We start from the raw sequence: 25333 nt of genomic DNA on the forward strand, positions 1-25333 counted from the left end.
TCTTCCAAGCTTCAGCCATTTTCCTCTCACCTAGAGACCACGTAACCTGGTTATCTGACCAATAGCTTTAATTCCTGATTTAGGTCCAAACCGCTATGGCTCTGCAGTCATCTGATTCTAGCGGCCAAAATTATACATGAAAGTAATTCAAGCTACTCAAGAGAGAAAAAGTCCAGATCAGACTTTTCTGGTTTTGATTATACCTTTCAGTTTTCTGACTTGCCCTTTTTTGTGTGTGTGTGTGCATCTCAGTCTGAGGAGGGCTTCTAGTTATCGTCCACTTTGTCATAGTGGAATGGGGAAAAGGTGAGAAGGATGGAATGGAAGCAAAGGAGAAAACCTCAAACTATTTGGTATTGGAGAAAGCCTGGAAAAGTAGGAGGCTGGTGAGACTAGCAAGGATTTGATAAAAGCTATTTAGTAGCAAAGCTACTTATGAGAAAAGGTCATATAGCTATTCTAAAAAAAACAACTAAACAACAACAACAAAAAAAAAATAAAAAACCCCCTCAAAAAAAAAACAAACCAAAAAAACAAAATCATTGTTAGATGAAAGTATCTTTACATTGCCCATTGAGGGACTAAATTCTTCGGTGATGTTGCCCACTAGATCCTTCTTCAGAAACTTTTTCACAAAATCTCTGAAAAATGCACCTTCACAAGACCTAAGGAAGTCATCTGAGTAACAGAAAACTTTACCATAAAGAACACCACAATAGTGGAAAGAACTATCTGACAAGGATCCCCTGGGTAATGATACAGAGGAGCTTCAGCCACATGTTCAGCTGAGTTTTACAGATCTTTAGTTGATGCTTTAGCACACTAGCTTTTGGGTCAGAACAGCAAAGATGTTTTCAAAACAGCTTCTCTCTTTCATGATACCATAGAATAAAGCAAGTGCATAAACCAAAGCAACTAGAAAAATACAAAAACAAGAAAGGAAAAATACCATCTCAAGCTAAAAGGTGTTATTCAGAGATTACACTGGAGCAGAATAGTAAAGAAGAATAAGTGTGCAACAAAAAAGGAATATAGTTAAGTAATTTCTTCTGAGTTTTTAAATGGTCATCAAAATGGTGGAGTTATGTAACACAAATGAGTTACAGCCAGTGACGGAGAGAAGAGTATTGCACACGTAGGATTAGGGGAACTTTTTTCTGGGACAAGAAAAGATTTTTCTTTTTTTTCTTATATAGAACATTTGTCTCTTAATTTTCCAGGCATTCTTCTATTCCAAGCCAAGGAATCAGCTGCTTAATCCAGCTGTAGTGTTTTTATAATATCCCACCATCAGGACTTATGAGGTTATGAAATGCCTTCCTCTTCCTTTTAAAAAAAAAAAAAAAGGCAAGAAAATAAGACTCTGTGGGTGTGTAAGAAAATGTCTTTCAAAATTTTCAATTTAAAAGAGTAACTAAAAGATAATAGCAGCTGTAAATGGGTATCACCATGCTCACCAGCTCCCCTAATTTCCTTCAGGCTGACCCAGAGAAGAACAACAGCAGCCAGAGAAGTGTTTGCAGATGGAAGGGTCTGCAAAATCACAAATGGTTAGTATCCCAGACCTCTCCAATTTTTCCAATATACACCTATGCATAAACATGGTCACACACTCACTGCCACTTTGTCCTGGTTTGGCCTAAACCAGGCCGATTTTCCTTTCAGTGATTTTTACTTTCAGCTAAGTCTCTTCTAAGTAACTGCACTTTCTGAAACTAACTACATGTTTTGCAGACAGTGTCTGCTTCCAGGACTGATAACGCCCGAAGTTTGTAGTTATCGCTGAGGCACCGGTAGGGATGTTGTGCAGTAAGGCTCTTGCTGTACTTTTTTCTTAGAGAAACCAAGGTCACCGCTGAATTCCTCACTGCTTACAAGTGAAAAGCCGAAGGGGGGGGTCGCAGCTGCAGGGGGGAGCAGACAGGGCAGGTGACCCAAAATTGACCAACGAGGGTATTCCATCCCATACACGTCATTCTCGGTATAAAGCGGGGGGATCACGAGGGTCTCTCTCCTCTTGCTCGCTCTTGCTTTTTCTGCTATGGCTGGTGTCCAAGGAGGACTCTGACTGTTTTCCTGCTGCCCCCGATTCTGATCTGCATCCCTGAATCCAGCTCTCGACCGTCGCTAGGCCCAGCCTGGGCCTTCCCGGAGCCTGCCCTGCAGTGCCGGTGGTGACGTTGCCGACATCGGGGGAGCTCGATCTTGGTTTTGTATATATATTTGTATATATTTGATTATTCCAATATTATTATTATACTCTTTTTCATTATTATAGGTTTATTAAAACTGTTTTAACTTTCCAACCCGTAAGTCTCTCTCCCTTTTCCCTTTCCCTTTCCCTTTGGGTGGGGGGGGAGGGTTAACAGAGAGCGTCTGCTGCAGGTTTAATCGCCAGCCCAGCTTTAAACCGTAACACACTTGCTGCACGGAACAACAGCACATGGTGGAGATAGATGGTACTTTCCATACCTCTTAGTTATGGCAAGTGAAGAGCCTAAATAATTGAATGGGGATACTCTACCGCACCCTGTTCAACTATATAGAGGCTATGATAAGACCTATTGCTCCTGAAGCAACTTTACCATTTTCATTATTATACTTTGCTAGGATTTTTTCCTTGACTGAAAAAGTTTGGTTTTTGTTTTTTTTTTGTTTGTTTGTTTTTTTACTTGGAGCATATCTGCACTTTCCCTTTAAAGAGTTATTTGGGAACACACATAACAATTACTGCTAACGCGTGCTATTAAAGCTGGTAAAGAGTTTTAGGCTAGCGTGCAATCAGAGCCTGTGCAGCAATCTGCTCTAATGTAAGACAGCCCTGTAGCACTGCCTGTCTGAAGACAGCAGAACTAGGACACCGTGTGCTGGAGACACGATTTTTCTAGTTCTCCTCCCAGGATGGAAGAGCAATGCACAAACCGCTCAGCTGGGCTTGAGGCTTTCATAATGCCATTTAGTCCTTTAAGTCTGACTGTGCTGTTGTGTCTAATTGGTCAAATGGGAGATTAGAGACCAGAGGGAAAGGAATAAGGAGACTAGCCTGGTAGACAGGAGAAGTAAAATTGATGTTTCAACCTCTCCACAATCTCCTTTACTTCTGCCTGAAAACGTTAAATATTGTGGTAAGAATCTCGAAGGGAATACCTGAAAGTCAAGTCACGAGTTAGTGTCCTGTCTTTGTTCCATGTGCCCATGAACAAATTTTATCCAGTTCCCAGAGAGCTTTTTGTGCAAATATTTCAATATAACCTATTTATCAGATGCTGTCACTTTCCATTCGCATGTTTCCCAGGAACAGACTTTTCCTTATGTTTGTTTTAAATTCAAAACAAACTAGGACATTGTTTTAGGATTTCTGCCTCAGAAATTTACTTGAGCAAATAAAGAGCACAAGACACTTCCAAGATTTGATGGTTATGAGCTGAGATGCTGACTTTCTGGCAATAGTCTATAAAATTTCAGTAAGCATCCCATCATTTACTAGAATATTTGTAGAAAGCAAACACAGAAAAGTGAGTGACAGAAGGAAAGTGAATTCACTAGGAGATTGAGCTGCAAATTCAGAATTCCTTCAATGAGCTCTGTCACGAACATTGCATCCTGAAGCCAGCAGGGACCCCTGACATACCCCTTTAACATTGCTTATCTTCATCCTGCGCGAGGAAGTGGTTCATGTAGATAGCAACCATGGTGCTTGTGCTAATTCTGCGCCACCTGACCATCCCCCTTAGATAGAAAATGGACAGTTTAAAAGACAGCAAAGAAAGAAATAATAAATGTTCAGTGTTCAAGACATATCAAATATTAAAAAAATATTTTTTGTATGTTTAAGGGTACCAATTATTTAAGCTATGCATTGATGAACTTTAGGCAATCTAAACAAAGTATTTGAAAGGATCTAAATAATTTTGTCATATTCACAGTACGGATGTTGTAAGAAATTCCAGACCAGCTTAACAGCAAGTGATCAGGGAACAAAACAAAACTTAGACTAAAAAAAATTTAGGGCCATACACTTAGCAAATAATTTCAGCTTATTAATATACACTGTTGGTTCTAAAGGAATGCAGCTTAGTGGAAATGGTGCTGTTACAAACCGGGCCATCAGGACACTGCTGCGAAGTGATGCAGTGTCTGATACATATAGAGAAATATTAAGCTGTTCCAATAACAGACCAAGAAGTAATATGCAATGCCCCTGGGCCACCACAGGGGCTGAAGGCTTCTCTCCACCTTGATCATTAAGTTCTAGTCTCTATCATACAAAAGAGATTGAAAAAGTGAAGGGTTTCAAGAACAGATGAAAGAAATACCAGTCAAGGAAGAAGAGAGGAGGAAAGGAAGGAAGATGATGAGAATATGAAGCACTCCAGAGAAGTAAAGAACAGGGTACACAGTGCATTACATGCCGGCACACATGGAGCAGAAGGAAAGATGTCCTTCTAGTCATCTTTTCCCATTAACAAAAACAATGCCACAAAAATGAATGCTGAGGAGCACAGACTTGGCATGGACCTCAGTGCTGAAGGGTGGCAATGAGACCAAGAGATCATGGTTTTACAGGCATAGTTAAGGTTATGGATCATAAGGCAGATCATGAACAACTCTCCTTTCAATCTTGGGTAAAAGGTGAAGTGATATTATTGCAAAACATTAATTCTCTGCTGGGAATCAGAATAGGCATATCTGTAATTATTCTCAACTCTGGGAATTTCTTTGAGTTTTTAAAAGAAATATTTGTCTGTTGCTAGAGACCAGCAGCATGGTCCAGGGACCTGGTCAGCCCTTATGACAGTTTCTCTATTACTTACACATAAAGTCCAGAAATAGGTAAAAGAGTAAAAACTAATCCTTCCTCAAAATTTCAGCTTTAATGATACACATCAAGTCCCAGATTTTTGAAAATGACCTTTCAGAGACCTTGCTACCTATTACATAAGCTTAGAAATGTTCCGATATGGCAGCCCTATAAATCTACGTTAATAACCAAAATCTATGTTTTAAGACAGACAAAAATAAAAAGCTTTTTGCCTTCCATGAATCATTCTTTGATTGCATTTCAGTTAGTTTTCAATCAAAAACTTGATCGCATTCATTCTTAAATAGTACACATATTGAACATTTTCGGCCTTTTTCTTTCAATTGTACAACAGCAGCATTTTTATTCCCCTATGATTTTAACAATATATCTATGTGTGTCCTCCCCCTGCTTCAGATTTCCACTCCTGATGGTGTAAGAGAGGTAGATTGGTACAGGCTGTGTTCTTGTTTCCCCAATTTCATGTTAGATCTGGCAGGAGGAATAACTATACACTTGTCATCCTTTTTCAGACACTTATTCCTTTTACCCCAAGGCCCAGATGCCTTTCGTTAGATTATGCTTCTCCTACAGCTTTGATCTCTCTTTACAAAAGGCAGAAAGCTACACTGTACAGGAATGTGAAAAAATCCTGGAGAAGAGCCTCTAAAATATGGTATCTTCCTTCCCTACTTTTATTTTTGTATCTCCTGTTCTTTCTGTACTTTGCCATAGGGTTCCTCATAAAATACTGGACGAAAAGTAAACATTCGAATTAATTTCTCACACTGAAAAGTACTTTTTCCTCAGATAACCCCAGGGCACTAATAAGATCTCTTTATATATTCCTGCTTGTCTTCCCTTCCATCCATTAAATCTGTAGATCAAGGGTTCTTGGACTCAGCTTGTGCAATCTTAACATGCTGTTTTCTTAATTTAAATGCTTGTCTTCACTCCACAGAGTCTTGTACTTCATCTGTTCGTTGCAAGTCTCCTTAATTCACCAAGTTGATTAAACATTTAAAAAATATATATATTAAATATTCATAAGAATCAGTCGTGTGTCCCCCCGACCCCAACTCTTGCCCTGGAGAAATATAAACAGTCGGTATCATTGATTAGTGCAATCATAAAGGCATATTCCTCTCTCCCTTTCCCTACATCAGGGTAATTTTATTTAACTTTTCACTGGGTCTCTTCAAAATATTTGTTCACTTCTACACTGTTCTCATGCATTGCAGTTGTATTTTCCTCACCCACCAGAAGCATGCTTGAGTCACTGCTCTTAAATCAGACAGCCACACTGCTGTATATCTAAATACTGGCCATAGTCATACACCTTTTTCTCCCTTTTGAAAAACTGGTTAGTCTGTGGTGTAGATCAGGCCAACTAAGAGAATGGCAGCATAATAAAAACTTTTTTAACTGATACTCCTCTTTCCTGAACACCAGCTAATATGAGTTATCCAAAATGGATGGAGATTCACAGAGAGAAACACAAATATTGACCAGATCTGAGAAACGTCTTAGCACACACCGCTGACCGAAAAGGTATGCATTCAAGCACGGGACTAAGCTGGCACAGCTTAGTGGACACACGCTTTCTCCTGCCACCAGGTACAGCAGTGGTGCCTCCCAGAGAGGGGGGAGCTGGGAGCACAGTCCTTTCCCAAACTGCTGCAGATGTGCACTACTGCTGAAAGCTGATACTTGCCATCACTTATAAATCTGCTGTCTTAAGAGGCATCTTAAGTTGCCCAAATACTATGTGCACATGCTAGCTTTGGCTTCAGGTAGACTTTCAATTGATTAAAAAACATTACCTCATGTTCACATAATACAAGGAAGAGATGGAAGAACTAAGGAAAGACAGAAAACACCAAAGGTTATTCAGACTCAGCTACTCCCACAGTTTATCATCTAATTTCAGCACTGTATATTCAAGAAAATTTCAGCAAAATCAGTGGAGCTAAATTTAACTCAGTCACATTCCTGAAAGGTGCAATCTGAGGAGCTTTTCTGAAAATGGATCTGTATGGGCTGACACGTTCTCTGACATGGAGAAGAGAAGGCTCCGGGGAGACCTCATAGCAGCCTTCCAGTACCTGAAGGGGCTACAGGAAAGCGGGGGAGGGACGTTTTATAAGGGCATGGAGTGATAAGATGAGGGGGAATGGTTTTAAACTAAAAGAGGGTAGATTTAGATTAGATATTAGGAAGAAATTCTTTACTGTGAGGGTAGTGAGACACTGGAACAGGTTGCTCAGAGAAGTTGTGGCTGCCCCCTCCCTGGCAGTGTTTAAGGCCAGGTTGGATGAGGCTTTGAGCAACCTGGTCTAGTGGAAGGTGTCCCTGCCTGTGGCAGGGGGGTTGGAACTAGACAATCTTTAAGGTCCCTTCCAACCCAAACCATTCTATGATTCTATGATAATAGAGTGCACCATCAGATCATAAGCATAAAATACAGCTCCAGCAGAAGCCAAAGGGAGTTTTGTCTTCAATGGAAGAACATGTCCTCCTCAAGCCTTCAGCAGTGCTTTGTAAACTATGAGACATCTGACCAACTGCTCAGTTGCTGTAGCTCTGGTCATCAAATATATAATGAAAGAGTGGGCAGTTTTATGCTATTATGCGTTTTATTTTAGAGGTTTACAGTTAGGGTTTTTATTTTGGAAAAAAACACAAATTAAATCACAAGCCATATAACCTCCCTCTAGGGAAGCAGCCTCATTTCCTAGGCAGAGGGAAAAGCAGCCAGCAGAGAAGAGCAGTATTCCTGGAGATTTCCAAGGCCCTGCAGGAGACACCGTTCATGTCTGCAATATTCCTTTCATCCCAGGACTGACTCCTGCAGTCCAGTCAGGTGACTTTGAATTCAACTTTAGTAACTGAAAATACGATTCTATATTCCTCCCGCATATTATACTTACAGAAAGCAAAAGGGACTGTAAAAAAGTCTGGCTTAAGACAGAAAACTTTAGATCATTATATCAGAACTTCCACCTCTGTTTTTTCTAATGAAAAGATTTATTGCCAGCAGAAACATAGTTTAAAAATATATTCTTGCACTTTTTAATGTATCATTTTCTTTGTTAAAAAAGATAATTACATCAGTTTAGGAAGCTAGATATAAAAGAAGTTTCTTTGTATCAAAATTTCTTTTATTGTGGCTTTGAACCCCCAGTTCAAGAGATCACGTTGCCCTTTACAGTTAGTAACAGTCTCAAACATCCACTTTCGAGGATTTGTGGCAACAAGCTACATCACCCTGCTGCTACAATTTTTCTGAGATATACACCAGTCAGGACCACTGTGTACTACAGAACTTTACATTAATGCTAGAATTATTCAAAGTCTCCAATGAGGTTCAAGCCACTACTACCGAATACTGATGTCATCTTAATTAAAGTACTGTATTAAAGCAGTGAGTGGCTTTTGATTATTTCTAAACTTTGAGGTATTTTCATACTGTAACTATAGCTGCACCAAACACACATAATATTTCTCTTCTGCTGCCACCTTCTCTCCTTTCTCCTCACCCCCCCTTCTGCTGCTGTAATTCCTTCCCAGCTGCTATCCCACCCAGCTCCCTCTGATTTGGAGCCACCACCTGACAGAGGCAAGCTTTCAAAGCTGAGTTTGTCTTTATTTCCATCAAGAGCAATCACAGCTGCAAGTTTCAGTACCCACAGAGGCTTTTAACTGTAACTTTTTATTAGAAGTGCTAAATTTGGAGTAATAAAAATTCCCAATTTAATAGTTTAATAAAAAGAGGAAGTTAAAAGCCAGCATGGCTGTGGAGGAGCAGCACTGAGACTGGAGCTGCCAAATATTTGGGTTTTAAATGGCTAGGCTTTCTCCTGTATTTTATGATCATAAGGAAAGGCTCTCCAGCAAGATGCTCTGGGCATAGACATATCTCTGCTCATCAGCTGAAGAATATCACTGTGTATTTAACTGTACCCATACGAACATTGAGGCTACTCCTCGGATGTACTGTGGCTATGTATGGGTGCCTTTTACACAGCAGCTGGGAGCAAAAAGTACCTTAAGTCCTAGCTAGGATTTTCTAATGCATTCTGCAGCCAGACCTGAGGCCATGGTCTCTGAAAGAGCAAAGGATTTATCTATAAATAGGGCTTTCTGGGCTTTGGAAAACTGGCTCTTCATATTACATATGTTTAAAATGCGACCCTTATTTCTTGTAAGAAATTTGGTTTTGTTTTTCAGGAATAAGGTAGGCTTCCAAATTTGTTTTCAAACAGCAAGGGGTAACCATGACAAGTCAGTGAAGTTGCAACTGGAAGCTGACACCAAAGTAGCCAAAAGTCATCCGTGTTTCTACCAATGTCACATAAAAATGCCAGATGCCCAGATCTAAGTATTGCCAGATCTCCCTGATTTGCTGCCCAGGAGTGCATTATGCTTTCATTATTCTGCTCTGCCATAAATATTATGGGGGTTTAGTCTTATTTTCAGATGTCAGAACTCAATCCAATACTCCATCTCTACCGGGAACTGGATTAGAACCAGTAATCACAGCATAAAAAAAAACAAAATCAGATGCAAAAAAAACACCTGTAACAGGAAGTCAGGACTATCTCTATGCATATTAATGCACAGTCATTAGTTACTCTGTCAAAAGGATGCTGCATGGTTACATTTATCACCTTTAGTCAGAACACTCATTCTCCTGCCTGACCCCCCAACACAGTGGGAAGCTCCCTGCTAGCCAGCCCCTGAGCTTACAGTACAAGAGTTTATAAGCAGACTTGTATGCAGACTTGGATAATCCCGAGCTGGTTCTGTATTTGGGTCTAAACTGTTGAATATTTTGAGCTTAATTTAAAAAAAAAAAAAAAAGATACGAAACAGTCAAAAATCTTGATGGTTCCAAAATGAACCCTTCCTCCCACCCATTCCTTTTTTTTTTTTTTAAATAAAGGCCAGGAATCATCTTTGTGGTCCATAAAAGCACTATTGCATGCCATGCCTTAAACAACAATGAAGCAGTATTTTTTGAGCAGCTCCGGTTTGGTCAGAAGTCATGTATGTGTACAGCTACACATGCTAACTACAGAAAAATTAGCAAAGGCCTAAGAAAAAACAATCTGAGTGACAAAATAAATTTATTTAAAATGAACAGACAACTCTGCAACATTTATCTAAATAAGGACAATTCATTTCTTATTCTTGGGAAGAAAGGAAGGACAGACTTTGGCTAGATTGTGGCAACTGTCATCTGCAATATTATAGAGTGCTCTCAGTACATAATATCTGCTTAAAAAAAAGATGTTTTAAATGTTACTTCTGTTTTCATTATTTCCATATGATAAAGCAAGGCTATCAGACAGTTGCTTTTCCTCATACTGTAAAATATAACTAGAGTTTTTAGCCTTCTGAAGGTACAGATGAAGCAGTCCTAAACTGTTATACAAGGAATTTTACAGGTTTATTTAACGACTCCATTAAAAAGTGCTTATTACTGTGGGAGTACACGAAAGTTAACAGGCAGAAATTATTCAGAGCCATCTAGCATGCAGCATGAAGAACTATCACCATATCAAAACAACAATCACTGCTGGATGCCACCAGAAACTTATAAGAAACTGTCAGGGGAGAAGGAAACTTTGAGGAAGACTAAACCAAGTGAACAAGTCTTGTATCAGTCCCTGAGGGTCACTGAGATCTGAGAGGCAGAGTGAATGAAAAGATGCAAACCCTCTGCTCAGGCAGCTCTGCTGCCAGTCTTAGTAAATTCCCCTTCAGGGAATAAGCAGCTCAGATGTGGTTACTGCTTCCAGTCACGCTTTCTGTTTTAATTATCAAAATCCTCCAGGCCTTTGTTCCCAGCACTCTTCTCCAACGATGTATCTATGTATATTGCTGTCATTTGATTCTTCCACACAAGAACATTCCCATCCAACCCTACTCTGAAAGCATTTGTTTCACCCATTTTAGTATTTGTTACTTGAGAAGTTTCTATTCCTTCCTCTACTAGCAACTGCTGGCCAGGAACCTATGTTAGTTCCTAAACTTTGTTAATTCTCTCTTAAATAACATCTCATTGGGCAATGAAGGCAGACTATATTTCAAGACATGCCATATGCATTAGCAATACCTATGGAAAACAGAACAGTATCAACTGCTGCAATGAAGGAGGGAGCCCAGATAGTGTATTATTGGAAATTTAGGGCTTATACTAATTAAAAGAAGCAAATAGAGCCAATAACACTTCTTGTATTTGCTCCACTCAGTTCCTTCCAAACCCAGGCAAATGAACACTACCCTGTTGCTTTTGATTTTTATAAAGCCTAATTTCTGAAAATACTACAGTTATCATTAAAATGATGTAACACAAATTCCCTTTATAGAGACTATCACAGATATTTGATGAGTTTTCAAGAACTTCTGGCATCTCTTTCGATGAGTTTTGCTGTTCTTTGCTTGGTTCTGGGAAACCTTTGCATATGTGCTTTGGATTAGAGGATGGAGGGTTTTTTGATAGCACAAAGGGCATCAGTTCTGTTTCAGTAGTAGATGAATACAAATAGTTAGGGATTATATAAAGAAATTGATTTTCAATAGAAAAATATTACTTGGTTGAAACAGATATTTTCCTACTAAATTTTCATGAAAATTTTATCAGAAAAGCCTTCTGAGGTTCAGGATTAAATTCAAACCCATAGCATAAGAAGCTGTGTTGTGGTCCCCGAATGACCAACTCAAACTTACATTTATATAAAGTGAAAAAGGTCCTAAGGAAGAGGAAGTCCATAGTTTCTGGGTGAAGACCCTCACCATGATGCTAGACACAGAGGTGTTGGCCCTTGTTCTCAGTCAGACAGACAACATTAGCCCCCCAGACTGCAAGTGCTCTATGCTCAAAACCAGAATGACAGTATTGTCTTCATTGTTTTGGAGCGCTTTTTTCCCCTCTCGGTAATATCAAACATTTTCAAGTTTCAAATTCATTTCATTCATTCAAGTTTCAAATTCATTCAAACACAAGTGAAGAATTTTTTTAAAATCTAAACTATTTTCTGAAGTCATTTTTTGCTGATTTCTGGAGCTGGTCAGTTGAAATTTTTCCACCACTCTCTTGCCCACAGACACATACACACTATATACTCAGGTTCCTTTCCTCAATTATCCTTATTTCTCAGTGATGATTTTTCAGATTGGAGTTCCTCACACAGGCTGGCCTGACTCCCAAAAGGGTGGTGTTTCCTACTGTATCACACTTTACAAAGCTTTCTCCACAGCCTGCTGTAAATTATAACTCCCAGATTTCTATCTGTAAAATTCCGCAGCCTTGGCAAGATCATTTAATTGATTTGTGGTCATGGATGAGATGCCAGGTGGGTCTGTCTAGAGTAGGAAAAATTTCATGGTGCTGCAAAAATGCAAAAGATGGAAAAAGCCAGGGACTGGTAATTCTCTGTCAATAAATTTCAAGGTCATTTAGAAGCAACAGTATATAATTAAAGGGCATAATTGTGCCACTGGCAACCTGATGTCAATTAAGCATTTCATCTTAAAATTCTTTTAGTGAAAAGGAGAATGAAGACAACTGTTTTTTAAAATCATACTTTAAAGGAATTTTTAAGGTCTAGTCACAGGCTATCCAAAAAGTAGGATCTTCTACCTCTCATCTCTCGTTATTTACAGATAACGGCATTTTATTTATACACAACTACAAGTCTCCCCACTCCTTCTTCCCAAAAGAGTTCCTAGTATTTAAAACATGCATTAAAGGGCTGGTGATAGGACATTAAATCTATTTTTGTCCTTGTAAATACTGCTTTGCTCAGGGGAGTTGAAGCATTTTGGAATCCAACTTTATTTGGCATTCCTATTTTGGAACAAGAACAGTCAAATGCCAGGCATAACATCTAAGCAAAGCAGGAGCTCCCTCCCAATGCACACCACTAGTATCACGCTGAGGAGAATTATCTCTGCACATAGTCCTTCAAAAATAGTCAACCACCGTTACTCTTGTCTCATTAATATTAGCAACTTAGTAAATGAAAAGCAGCACAACACGCTTCTGGAAAAAGATATACCTCTCACTCCTCTTGTAATATCTCAGAATGATTTACACAGCAAGGAAGTTTCAGATGGATAACTCAATAATAAAGATGGATATCTTTAATGAAGTTTTATATCATTCCCTTGTACCAAGAGCAAGTAATCTATTTCTTATCACTCTTTCCTTTCTGTGCCTATTGACACCTACCAAAGAGCAGGTGAACTTTGAGCTAGCTCCCCAAGTTGCTTGTCTTTAACAGTTACCTAGATGAGGAAAGATGGTGGACCATCTTCACTTTCTCCAGGCTTCTACCTATGGGATATTATCATATGTGGAATTTAAAGACTCTAGTGGTTCACTCTTCCCCTCAGAGTTTTCCAAACTGTTTTTTCCATCTGCTCCTACATCTTTTTCTGAACATTCCCATTTGTAATAAATATTGCCAGACACAAGGCAGTATTTTAAATGGAACAGCACATGCAAATACATGCACTTCTATTTTTAGCAGTCTGCTTCTGGTTTTCTGTAAATAACAAAGCAAAACAAAATTTAGGAAGAAAACCCAAACACCATTAATTAATTAAATAGAAACATGGAACGTGATAACAGAAAAAGCTATGAGTGCTTAGGGAATGCTATTGGAATACCCAAAGATCTTGAGAAATTGAAGAAAAAGTCTGAAATAAACAGGTGCAACTCAGTGAGGATAAATGCAAAGCATTACAGTTAGGAATAATCATCTAAAAAAAGAAATCACAAACTAAAAAAAAACAAGAGGGGGAAACAATGCAATAAGCACAGTTTTCCAGATAAGGATACCAGAGTTATGATAGATCACAAACTGAAATCAGCATTATCACGTCGCTGTTCAAAAGCGAACACCATATTATGAAACAAAGTAAGTGTCACAGGTGAGATACACAAAGCAATTCCTCTATCCAGCCTCATAGTATCTCAGTTGGAACATATCTGACCACTGCATTTGAAGAAAGATCCAAATCAACCACAGAATGTCCATAGGAGAATGACAAGAACTACCAGAGACCCAGCAAGATGTCACATAATCATAGGTATGTTGAAACGCCTAAGAAAAAGACTGAAAGAATCAGGATTGTATATTCTCTGAAAGAGCACTCTATGATTCTTATTCTAAATCTCTACATACAAGATACAAAGGAGAAGAGAATGAGTTCATAAATTGTTTATCCTCTGTGGGCAGAAGAAGGAATAATGGGCTTAGCATTCAGCAAGAGAGATTCAGGCTAGACACTAAGAAAACTTGTGCAGTGAGGACAGTGGAGATCTGTGATACACTGTTTTAGCACTGAAGGATTTTGAAGAACATAACAGGAACATTTATCAGGAAAAGCTTGGTAGAAGTTATCTTGCCTTGTGGAAAGATATAGACTAGATGGTGTCTTGGGTTTTTCCAAGCCAAGTCTTCCCATAATTTACTATGATGTTTTCAAAAGCTTTGTATTTTTCTGCAAATTTCAACATTTACTCTCATCCATGTTAGTCAGATTCATTGGTATTTTCTTCTTCACTTAAATCTTCTCTCAAAGCCCTGTGCCATGGTCACCCATCTTTTTAGCTGAATAGAAACCTGTCTGAACACTGTAAATATTTGCCCTTCTCCTAGACTGAGCCCAGCACCCTCACAGGAATCCCAACCTCTGTAGCATAAGGAGTAAGAAGTTGTGACTGGAAAACCTATCAGACAGAAGCCTTCCACTGAGACTGGATGCTGTACTTATTTCCTTGGAGTGTTACCACAGTAATAATTCACAGCTATGTTCAGGGGAGCTGTGTAAAGCTTCTTGGCTGCTTTCAGGGTTTCATTACAAAACTGCAACCGCACAAAATTAATCAAATGTTTCAGCAGACCAGAGTGTTTTAGTATTAAGACACTAACTAAATCTGGAAGGGAAAAAAAGAAAAAGGTTATTCTAGGTAGGAATTAAACAAAATGTGACTTCATGTGTAACCACTTCAACTGTTAGCACCTGTGTTTTATCAGCAAAATGTTTTAGAAATAGGCTTGAACTGGAAACTGGAATACAAATATCCAGTTTGAGAGTAGTTGGGGTTTAAAACTGAACCTGGATTTTCATTTTACACGTGAAGTCTCACTGTAGTATTTGTCAAGCTATGGGCAAAACATCTAAGAACTTTGCCGATTTCCCTACTTACAACAGTATTTACCAACACATTAAAATGTTTAAAATTATAATTTTCAAGTTCCTCTTCCTTGTCTCTCTTGCCTCTATTTCTTCCACATTAGTTGTTTTCCTCCAAATTCCTGGACTGCTTCCACCAGAGTGGAATGGATCTCAGTCCTTACATTTTCATTTGTATTTTCCCCAGTCAATGCAGACACTCCCTAACAAGCCATGCATCCAAAACACCAACTCGGCTATTCATTTATTGCATGAATTGGAGGAACTTCACCTCTCTGTTCACCTTCCTAACGTATCCAGTGAAAGGGCTGGCTCTGAACACAGTATATCCTGAGATCTCCAGATTTCACTGCAATACAAATAACTCATAACAGTCCAAATCCACCAATCATGCATTCCTGCAGAAGGAAGTTTGAATCATAAATCCTCTCTACTTGTGCTCAGAAAGTTTGTTTGGTTTTCCTCTATTTCATATATCACATGCTGTCTGCTGAATTCAAGGGCATTTTCCAAGTGGGCTTTTTTATATAGGCCAAGGATCTCTTAGACAACATGACAAACTAATTAACTGGACAGTGTCATTCAAACAGAAGGTAAAAAGGGAGCATGAAGGTTTGCTGTGTTCTTAAAATGAATATAAGGAAGCATATTTAGAACAAATAAAGGTATAAATAATATCCCAACTTCCAAGCCTGTGTTTTTATTCTAATCTAGAGAATCAGCAGGATAACACTACATGGGTTTTTAAATGAACAGACAGAGTGAAAGTGATGAATCATCTGCTATAAAATGCATTTGACACACATGTATAACTTTTGTTACCAACAGTTGGAGATACGCAGATATATCAAACGAGACTACATACTGGTGTTATTGTGTCTCGACACAGTAGGATACAGGTTCATTAGCTACTTCATATTAATTAAACAGAGCTATGAATTAGATTGGATACATTAGATTTGTGTAAGACTATAGGATATATGCTTTACAGGCTGCAACATGAGACGAGGGAAGTTAGTTGTCCTTCTATCTTTGTGGCCAACTATAAAATTTGCAAAAGTATCTGCACTTTTCTGTCCATGAAGCTATCCCACAATAGTTCTAAGTAACCTCCTTAACTTCAGCCAAATTCAATTTTAAGTATAAAGAAACTCTTGGCCAATCTGTAAAATAAGGCTATGGCTTCCCCACAAACTGTCTGTCAAGGATTCACTTAGTAATTCTGTAAAGCATCTTGGAATTCCTGGAAAAACCCTGCTGTAGGAAGGCAGCAAGCTACTTCCCTAGCAGGAGATACTACAAGCTGTACATGTATGGTACTTTGTGTCTGCATACTTTTCAGGGTGGGGGCTAGGGTTGGTGTTTTGGAAACAAAAATAAACTACACATTTCTTACATGGGATATTTGATAGTCTTTTAAAACAAATTTCAGTGAAACTTATTTAAATTGAATTTCATTATTTTCATTAAAGAAGTCCAAAGCTGTACTAGTCCTCAGAATCATAACAGTATTTCAAAATAGTCATATCTGTACATTGTCCAATAATTGTGTGTGTGACTATTTTTGGCGCTTTTTTTGTAAAAAATTTAGTTATTTGAAAAAATGTCATAATGATTACATAATTCTCAGATTCCAGTAGGAAAAAGTGTTCAGAGTAAACAGAGGGAAACTCGAGTCATCTTGAAAAGGATTTGCAACCAACAGAACTAGCATATGTTCTGGGAAACTGGATTGACTGATTCTCTCAAAGATATCAAATCTACCTCTTGGCATTTCTACTGCAACCATCTAATTCTACTCTCACATAAAATAACTAATTGGATTAAAAAGAGTTAGGCACAAATTCTAATGACACAGCACACATCAGGTACTCTAGTTATTTTATATATTCATAATAAATTAAAACAGTTTAAATGACAGCTTCACACCAGACCCTAGCTCCATATCAACCATCATTAAAAAATCAGAATATCACACATTAACTATTCCCTTAGAAAAATGTAGCCAATCAGGAACTGAGACAACACAGATCCTGATAATAAGTTACACATATTTCTCATGCTGTTATCATTATATTTCTCATTCTGTTGTCATTTCACTTTGAAATTGAGTGATAGAAGTAACAGCTTTATCTCTGATATTATGGGCGGACTCAATTGGTGCAATTTAATTATATCAGAATTCTAACTCTGAACTACTTTAGGAAATAACACTTTACTGATCAGGAAAAAAAAATAATCAAGTGTGGAACCTTCCCCATTCTCTGATCAAACCCAAGCTTGCACCCCCCACCTAAGCGCAGAGCAGGCACTGGTGGCTGTGGAAGGCAGACTGGCCGTTTTGCAGCTTTACATGCCTGGCGAGAATGCCCCGATTGCATTTCAACCTAGACATGCACATAGCCCTACTTGCTCTGTAGGAAAGGTGCCCAAAGCAGGTCTTAACAATCAAGAAATGAAAAAGTTCAGAAAATACCTTAACAGTCTGTGATAGTCATTCTTTCCCTACTCTCCAGGATAGGTTTTTAAGCCCACACTTAACCAAAGCCTCCTCTAGTTATTCCTTTCACATCAGAGAGGAACTCCTGCTGTGTAACTTCTGACCAATCACATCTCAAACACCTGAATTAAACACCAATTATTATCTCTACATCCAATTCAAAGAATTACTAATAGCAGCAAAAATGAGTTAGGTAGTTATCAATAATGAGGAATTGTAACTTTTCCCCCCATTATTTTGTATGTAGAGAAATAAGCTAAACTCAGTCAGTGCTGATGAAAAGCAAAGAAATAGCAGATTTTATGTTCTTCACAAAATGCATCAAGAATCTCAATACTCAGTCTATCAGCTTTTCTTAATGCATTCTCTCTACCTTAATGATGACACATAAATCTGAAGTACTCGTCTTTGCATGCGGTGTGTTCATGCAAGGTATAAGGAGCTGACTAAATTAAACCTTTTACCTCCAAGCAAACTCAGAACTTGGTTTGATGCCTTAACCCAAAACAGCAAACCCAATAAACAGGAAAAACCACCATGGCTAGTTTACTAAAATACCAGAAAGGCAGTTTTAAATTCACAAAAAGGTGAAGAAAGAACAGTTACTGCATCCAGATTTTAAGAACCTGTTATACAATCTGCACCAAAACCTCTGTCAGTGCTCAGCTGGTCAAGCATGCTGCTGTTTATTGCATTTTTTGTCAAAATAACTCTTTAAAGAAAAGGATCTGATGCATTTCTTGACTCAGTTTCTTAAGTGTCATATATTCAACACTGCAGTCAATTGGAAATTCTCCATCAAAAAGTATTAATATAATTTTTTTCCCTAACTAGAGTTAGAAAAAAAAAATCTGTTAATATAAAAATAATCTATTTTATTTTTGGTTTGTGAAAATTAGAAACAATTTAAGAGTTCGTTCCAATCAAGCACAGATGAAATTTCTTAACTGTCAATTTTCTTTCTGGAAACCCCATCCTATCCAACTACAAATAGAGATGTTCGTGCAGCTTCCCATGCCATAATTGCTGAGTTCCCCAGTCTAATTTTCTTATTCTCAGAATAGGAATGCAGAGTAAGGAAGTGCTGTAATGCTCATACTGCAATTAGTCCCTGCAGGTGGGTTTCAGTGCCCTAAATGCAGGCACGCAATGCCATTTAGATGCTCTAGGCTAACTCCCTTGTCCTCCGGCTGCCACCCCCAAAAGTTGCGGGTGGATTGTCCATACCTCCCACATTGTAAAGGTCTTTAACAGCCTTTAATTGCCCTGAACAGCCTCACCTGGGACCTCCATCCATGTGCCCTCCAGCTGTGAGCCCAGGAGACGTATATAAGCTCCAACCTGGGCCTTCAGCCTTCTTAAGCCATGCTATAGGTTCTTGTTTTTTTCCCCTGTTCTTAGGGTGTTTGAATTTGACATCAGACTTGACTTGTTGCCTTGCTTTTGCTTGATGCTACTAATGGGAACAACTGCCACTGCGGTGCTCTCCTTGCCTGGCTCCAGTACTGTGGGACTGTGCCCTGCAGGTGAGCCTGCAGCCTGGCTAGGGCTGTGGCTATCCTTGGCTCTCTGCTTGCCTTCTCTTAGGAAATAACTCTATTCTTAATATTCTCTTAAATTATTAGCACCATGCAGATGTCTGAGATACTCCTGCATACCTGAATCTTACCCTATAATCCTTTCTTTTTGTGTCCTTTCTTTTTTTGTTTAGAAAAACATAAATACTAGTATCCTACTCATGTAACCTTATAGCTATTCAAGTCCACTCTCAACACCTCTGCTCAGTTGCTGTTTAACTATGGAGACACCTCAGCTTTCAAACTGACTCCATTTTCATTACTGAAGCTCCAAGACCTTCAAGCAGGCTCAAAAGTCAGGCTTTAATGGAGCTGAGTTCCTAAATAACTAATCATAACAGTGCTGCCTCCCTACCAACACTGCCTATGGGGTTTCTTGGCTGTAATCCTACTTAATAGCATTTTGGGCACCTAACTTACCAGGTACTGCTGTAGAGCCTATATGCTTGCCTCAGGGCTATGCGTAGCAGCGTACAGCAAATCCTAACTGGCTTTGCAGTCCCTAAATTACCCTTCATCTATGGTTACACTGAAAGTGACAGTATAGAAAAACAAAGTCCTCTCCCTTGAGTGACAGGTTGTACTTATCACTGAACCATACTTCTGTTTGGCTTCCTTGGCAGAAAATAAGTTTTGCCTTTCATTAACTGTCACTAAGTCTAAAAGGAAGGAAAAAAAAAAGGTATAAATCAGGATAAGGGAATTATAATTAGGCTTTAGTGGATCACAGGATTTTTAGCATGGGAATTCTACTGGCTGATTTTTCTGTGTTATACTTGAGCTTACACTGCAGAATAACAGGAAGCTCTGGGGACTGGATAATGGGGTCTTTTAGCACTGGGTCACTGCTGTGAATCCAGCTCAGATCAATAATAATGGCACTTTAGTTGCCCCTGTTAATTTTGCTGATTGCCTCAGTCCAGGTCTGTAGAGGATCAATAGCTACAAATAGCCCATCACCACAACTGCTGTTATTCAAATAAGTTAATCAAGAACATTAAATACCAAACAAAAGGTGCAACGAATCTTATTCTCACTAACAGGCTACTTCTAAGAATAGATCTAAGCCTATGAGTGGGGTTTCTATAAGCAGGAAGAATCTATATGTGCTCTTTCTCCAGTGTACTTAGAGCAGACAAGCAGTCATGATTCCATGACTTCTGTTTGGATATACTTTTTCTTAAATCAAAGTTTTATCTTATATAACCAAACAAGAGCTTCTTTTCTGAACATCAAGTTATCTTTGAATAGGGAAGGATTTTTCTGTTAGCCTTAGTTTAAGTTTATTAAAGGCTGCACTGTTAAACTTAAGATGTCTCAAGATTTCTTTGGTCTCAGTTAAGCTGTAAGGTAAGAAATGCCCAGCCAGACAATATTAACTACACCATTTAACAATAACACAAACAGGAAAAATAAATGGATGGACATAACCTCTGTATCTTTAAGAGCCAGTTTCAAGCCATCTAGCACTACAAATTCTAAAACTCTTTCATCATAATCATAGTTCTTGCACAACATCATGACAGTGTAAACTAAGTCATATGAGTGCTTTAGCTACATATTTTTTTCTGAATTGTTTGGCTACATTTTGAATATAGCCTTAACTCTGAAAATATATTTCATCTGAAATACTACTTTAGGTGATACAGGAAAACCTTTGTCATGTTTAGTCTTCAGCTATCAAGATGTACTCAACTCCAATACCAGCTGCTTTTGCCTGGGAAAACATTCTGAGTTCTACAAGTACAGCCGAATAACAGCACTGCTCTTATGCCATGTACAAACATGGGAAAACACTGAAGTGCAAGAGGGCAGGAAGTGAAGGTTGAATAATTTAGACCTATAATAAACTGTAGTGCATTCACCATAGTGAGAAGGATGCATTACATCTTAACTTTCTCTCCCCAGCCACCAAGAGTGAACACTGGGAAGACAGCATTAGTTCTCAGGGGGAAAAGAGCTTTGCACTTCTGCTAGGGTGCTCCCATCTGGCCTAATTAAATGATCTGCATTGACAGACTTCCAGGGAAAGTCTTATCGTGTTCTCCCAGCTGGAGGATGAAAACAGAATTGAGGCCTGCTTGAGGGAAATAACATGGAAGTGTCTCCCAGGGAGCTGGGATGTGTCTGACGCTTTTAAAAATGCAGGAGCAGCAGGTGAAGGTAAAATCTAGGGAAGCATCATCCCCAGTTTTATGAAAAGCCAGTGACCCACTTTCTGCTTAAGATAAAGGTATCACCTGCAGGTGTAGGTCCTCCTCAAAGCACAAGGCCAATGAAGAACCAGAAAGGAAGATTTCCTGCAGGAGAAGATGGTACAGATACAGAATATGAAGTACTGAATTTAAATAAGCTATGGCCAATAACATAATGAGTAGCTAAGAACAAGAGCAAAATGAGTAAATGATAGACTAATTATGACAGAATATGAAGAACTGCCAGCATCAAGCACTCAGATACTGTAAGTCAGGTCCCGTGAAAATCGTAAGCCACCTACATGTGGAGCCTTTTCATCTGCTGACTTCTTTTGCTGAGCTCTTGCAATAATTTTGCACTTTTTCTCTAACCTATAGTAAAAATTGCTTTTCCCTCATAAGCATTGACTGTCACTTTTTAAAACATTGCCCTGTGGTCCTAGAAAGGGTTGTTCAGGCTGGGATGTTTAGCCTGGCATAGTGGTACACAGTATTTCTCCTCCCTGCTTCCCCAAAGGTGTTGAGTGCTAGGAAGTCCACGGATTTTGCTTTACACAGATGGGGATGCTTTTAGGTTTGCTTTTTAATGTGCCTCAATATATTTAGAGGATTGATATATTTAGAACATGCAGCTTTTTAAGTGGCATCCCCTCATCTTTAGCAGTTACACCATTCAAATAAGTCTGTCAGTGAATTCAGGCAAGAAATTGTGTTCCTCTTCTTTTGTGTTAATGTCTTGTTTTCATCAGTTAACTTTGTCAATTGGATATTTTTATAAAATGCTTTGCAAAATACCAAGGATACCACAATCTCTTTAGACCAAGATGCACTATATCTGCTTGTGAAGTGTTGTAGAAGGCTCACTCTTTCCCACTATGTATACACACACACTAAAAGTTAAAATGTTCTATTTGAGAGACTTGGACTGGAACAATGATAATTTTTTGGGCACTGCAACAAAGAGAATGGAACTAATGTAACTAATTCTGGGGAAACACATTCAGCTTAAAGGTACCTACTTTAAAACTGGAAGCATGGAGCTCTAATCACTTAATTTAATCCATCAGTATTTGGATCATAGTATCAGTATCAGTAGATCATCAGTATTTGGATCATCACTAAGCACATCATGTGATTAGTGTACAAATCGTACAGCACACTGATAATGACCTTTGCATCTACATAGCATTTTCAAGATTTGTATTACTTAGCATTCTTGTGCTCATTGTGAAGTAAATCTGAGAAACAGATTTATATTAAAACAGATGATCACAGACCTCGCTCAATCTATAATTTATGTGCAAACTGAGGTTTTCTGTGAATTTCAAATGAACAGCATGATGTTACATTTGGTAGCATTTTTTTCTTGTGCTAATATCACCCTGAAACATAAGCTTCTTCAAGAAGTCAGAGTTTCATCAACTGTCATAAATTTGAAGATAAAAACCTCAGTACATATGCAGATTGCACACATCTAATGACATTTCTTTTTCGCTGTATTCTCAAGTAACTGACTAAAGGTCTAAATCTGATTACATATCTAAATCTGCAGTGTAATCTAGATGATAAGCAGCTGCAACCCTAGCCATCAGGTTATATGTTCAGCCAAAAGAAATCTGTGTGCGTGAACCTCAAGTGATGAATACATGCTATTGTTCTTCAAAGAAAAAGCCTCAGGATGAAAAATTTGCCTATGTATATGATGCTTTACCTCATGACTGCACTCTGTATGCACACAGATCTGCAGGAGGGATACCTGTATTTTTAAGGTCTCTTTCTACTTATTTGATTGTCCAGTTTATCATAGTTCTCTTGTAACCTTCCTTTCTGTTTGTTTTAACGAGTAAACTAATTCCTTTTAAAATCCTTTTTTTTTCCCACTGAAGATGCAAATTCTCAAAACTGTAAGGAATGTGCCATCAGTGGAAAAAAAAAAAAGACATGAATATGATTAATGAATAGCTCATTGAATTGAGAATGAGAGAACTTCAGCAGAACCCTCAGTTGTGTTTCAGTATTGCTGCAGAACCTATGGCAAATCAAATTATTTCTCTGCACTTCTCCCTTTCTATTGCTTCCCTTCTGACATCTCTTTTCCAGGCTTCTACTACAACCTGTATGAAAAGAACTGGAGACTACAGCACCCACACCATGTTACAAAAAGACAGCCACAAAACCTTAATATAAAGTTACTGTTTTCACAACAGTTGTATTTTTTTTTTTTGGCATTATGGTCCACAAAGTCAAGGAAGGAAACTGAAAGGCTCCCTCCTAAGTCCACTAGGTTTTGGTTCAGACGAAATTCAGAGTACAAAGATGAGATCCACCTTGTTATTGTTCTAAAACACAGCATTGATCAGAGCTGAGAGGAAAGATTTCTTTTAATGCATGCTAGAATTAGAACTCTCAAAATTTTATAGTAAATCTCCACTTGATCACACTAGTTCCAGGCTTGTTTAATGCCTTTAATATTTTCCCCAGCTACAAATCCATTGGCATCAGTGATTCAGAACTCATGCTTCCCCTGTTCACATGCTCTAGACGTAGAGGTTCCTCCCCTGGAATTACGATGACTGTTGATGTTGGCACCACTGGCAACTCTGTTTCTGTACAGTGAAGTTTCCCTTAGCAGTTCTGGTTCACTAATGCTGAAAGGAGTAAGCCAAACAAAACCAAAACATGCCTAAATTAAGAAGAGTGAGACTATGGTGATTCAGCATTTACAACAAGTAGATTAGTTGAATAGGGAGATACCATCTTATGTAGCTGCTCTTCTGTGTACTACTGTTATACCTGAGGGTATAAGACCTAACCTAAATAGAATTATAAATTTAATAGACTCCAGAAAAGACAATCTGGCTTCTACTAGTGCTTATACTCTTTAATTACTAGCAAAAATACAAAACTATGAACAAAAATCCATACCTATGGTGATGCAGTAGTCAATGTTCTCATCTTCAATGAGAATCATATTTTTATTTCTCTTTATAGCGGCAATAACTACTTCCAGATCAGACAATCCCTATCATTTAATGACCAGCTAAGTTAAGTACTTCAGGCAATGCCAAGGGCAACTCCTCCAGCCAGTCAGCAATTGCCAGGAAATACCTGTCCCTGAAAGTCATTATTCTTAAACAGAAAGTATTATACATGACTGTAGAAAGAGAGGATGGTGTTACACTTGCTTACGGAACTCCAGCTCCGAGTTTCTGACCTATTAGTTTTTAAAATTAGTGTTACACTTTCTATATGGGCATATATATCATAAAACCACTCCTTAGATAGAGGTAGCAGAGAATGTAGCATCATTTTTCATTAGGGAATTGCTCCTTGGGTGTGACTTACATTAAAGGCAAGACTAAAGTCCTTGTCTTCAAAACATACATATATATAGCTATCAGAAGTATATTATATTAGTGATTCTAACCCACTTTCAGATTTTGTGGGTACAGAGGATATGGTGATGGTTTAAAGCTAAGAAATAGCCCTTTTCTTTCAAATACTGTTGTTCTGATCCATAGAAGCAATTGATCTGGATGCTCTTTTAATTATATGAGTAGAGTATAAGGATAACAATCTCCTGAAAGATTTTTGACTCACATTTGTTCCATCCTTGCTTATGGGTTGCATGAAATAACCTAGCTGTACTAATGTTTAGAATGTGCTGTAATGTCCACAAACTTCTTCCTCTCTGCCCTTGCCCAGTTGCTGAGGAAGGTGCAATTTGAAGTGATCATTGGTGAGAGAATAACAATGTAAGCCTCAGTCGTGTGCGAACAGCATAGCTATAGATTTTCATTTTTATTATCCACACTAGTGGATCCCTTAAATCCGCACTAGTGGATTTTAAGATCTCCAAGTATTGAGCACTTAGAGTAATTACAAAAAGTCCAAAGAAATTATTTTATTTAGCATAAACTACACTTGCATTAACAGAATGCTTTTGTATGTAATTAATGAAATACAGGAGTTTGCTTCCAGTTTAACAACATGAAGCCTTAATATATTTTAGCATCATTCAACAAACACTACTTTTATCCAAAGAATG

Source organism: Nyctibius grandis, chromosome 8, assembly GCF_013368605.1.
Source record: "Nyctibius grandis isolate bNycGra1 chromosome 8, bNycGra1.pri, whole genome shotgun sequence".
NCBI lineage: Eukaryota > Metazoa > Chordata > Aves > Nyctibiiformes > Nyctibiidae > Nyctibius > Nyctibius grandis.